We start from the raw sequence: 2,500 nt of genomic DNA on the forward strand, positions 1-2,500 counted from the left end.
CACTATTATTAGTGATCAATAATGTAAGAATTCCTTCATAGAGATAGGGGACATAATTCACATGGATATAGTAAGTCTTGCTTGGTCTGCTTTAATGGTAGTCTTTACATTTTCCCTTTCACTTGTAGTATGGGGAAGAAGTGGACTCTAGAGATACTACTAATTGGGTTGAGTAATCAAACTGTATTAATTATTTCATAGATCGTTCTGCAAATAGTTTTAAAATAAAAAGATTTCCATTTCAAAATTCTACTGGAATCCAGTAATGTAATAGTAATATATGAATAATAACCTTTCAATCAAACAAACATTTCAATGATTCCATGTTCGTATTTGTAAAGTAAAAGAAGATACACATGAGATAAAATTTTTTACAACCGAACTCTTCCTAAATATTCTATTTCGATGAACTAACTAGTTCTTACCAGAATTTTATATGGATATTACAATGAGAAGCAACCGATCCCCTTTTTAATTTCTTTCCCTCTTTACTGTTCATGTTCAAAGAGGAAGTCGTTCTGTTATTACGTAGATACGTACTTTCTCCCGGAGGCAGCATAGATATAGTCGTTGTCCAACGAAGTACTACGAAGAATAAGATCTTATTTGGACGATTCGCATATTGCGCACTTACTCTTTGTTTTATACTCCTAGAAATCTCTTATTTATACTTTATCGACCCTGGTTTAAGCGTTCGAAATCCGTGGATCTACTACTCTTTTTTTTCCAAATCTGAAGAATTTTCCATAGAAGTCTTTGGATCATCTGTCAACGGCTCAATCAATTATTTGTTCGGAATGCTAAAAAAAGTCTTACTTTGTTTCTTTTATTTGATAGAATAATTGATTTGATTCTTTCGACAAAGCCCGGGATCTATATTGGAAATAATAAGAAACCCAGTAATTATAACCGTAAAAGTAAGAGCAAGATTCGATTATTTCGGATTGATCGAAAGTAATACAAATAGATGGAGGGAAGAACTAGGGTTGGGGTGCTATTTAAATGTAAATTACATATATGTAATTTACATTTAAATATATGAAGATATATATTGTAGATTAATCTATATTAAGCCTATATCTCTTTATAGAATACAGTACAACTTTAGACAATACACTAATAGATAGTGTGGTAGAAAGGTTCATATATTTCTTTCTACCATACTATCGGATCTCATATACTGCTGATTCTAGTCCGCTCATTTCATTTAAGGCGCGGAATGCAAATCACTTTCATTTCTTCAATCATTGACTAAGAACTAAGAAGTCAAGCTTCATTCAAATTAATCATTTTGACTGACTGTTTTTACGTAGATAATAAGTAAAAAAGCAGTAGGAACTAGAATAAACAGTGCAGTAGCAATAAATGCGAGAATATTTACTTCCATAATCTCATCGTTTTTTTTTTTTACTTCACAATAACTCGGGATCTAATCCCATAGAGATGATAAATCTTCTCCTGTAAATTCAATGAGATGAATTGCATCCCGATGATATTTGATATTGAATCGGATCAATATCATGAATAACAATATCTGAGCTATCAAGTCGATTCATTGTCGAGAATTGAATAGTATAACATAGGAAGATCTTTTATCCATAACAAATCAAAAATTGGATTTCTGATACAATCAATAATCCCGCTGAATTTTTCATTCTTTCTTTTCTATAATCTACAGCCTTCCGTATACAATCATCTGATGAGGTATCATCTGACCCGTCTTCCACTTCTATTAGTCACAAACCCAAACAGTAGAAGTAAAATGGAAAAAAGAAGAAGTGCAGTTCTAAACTAACTAAGTTTTTTTATGATCTAATTTTCGTGGAAGACAAAGAGGTGTCATAAAGATGGATCCCGGTATAAAAGATCTAATATTTCGATAAATTCACTATTTTGGAGTTTGCTCTTTCTTCGGTAGGACCCCCTCAAATAAAATAGGAAGAAAAAAAGATTATGCATTCCCTTACTAATTACTAAGAGGGGTAGATCTTTGTTTGACCTCTCTTTTATTATAATTAATTCTATTTTATATTATAATAGCCGCGTTCCTTGGATTGGGACTGGGACATATATCATATCCAAAATTCAGTGTGCAACTTGAATAAGATAGATAGACTGTTTCCAATTAGGAATTGAGGTTACACAAAATAGGAGCTAGAAGAAAAGGCAGTAGTTTTAATATAAGCCGAAAAATCTTCTTTCGGGCTAACTATGTTAAGGTTAAGTTAATTTTGTATCGTACAATAAAGGAATCCAATTTGTATATGTGCTCCCGCGAAACGGATGTGTATTCTATTCCATTCCATGGATCAAAAGCAATCGAAAAAGTCAGACCAGTATGGTATCTCTTGTAATCCTGAATTGAATATGTTCCTACCAACAATTGTACCAATCTACCTATGTCTCTCCCCACGAATCGGTACTTGTTGAAGTAATTGAAATTCCTGTATTTGTTCGATGAGACACGAAAAAAAAAGAAAATAAAGACCCACGCCGGGAA

Source organism: Eschscholzia californica, unplaced genomic scaffold, assembly GCF_041429995.1.
Source record: "Eschscholzia californica isolate CP2 unplaced genomic scaffold, dmEscCali1.0.p SCAF_136, whole genome shotgun sequence".
In the NCBI taxonomy this organism is placed as follows: domain Eukaryota; kingdom Viridiplantae; phylum Streptophyta; class Magnoliopsida; order Ranunculales; family Papaveraceae; genus Eschscholzia; species Eschscholzia californica.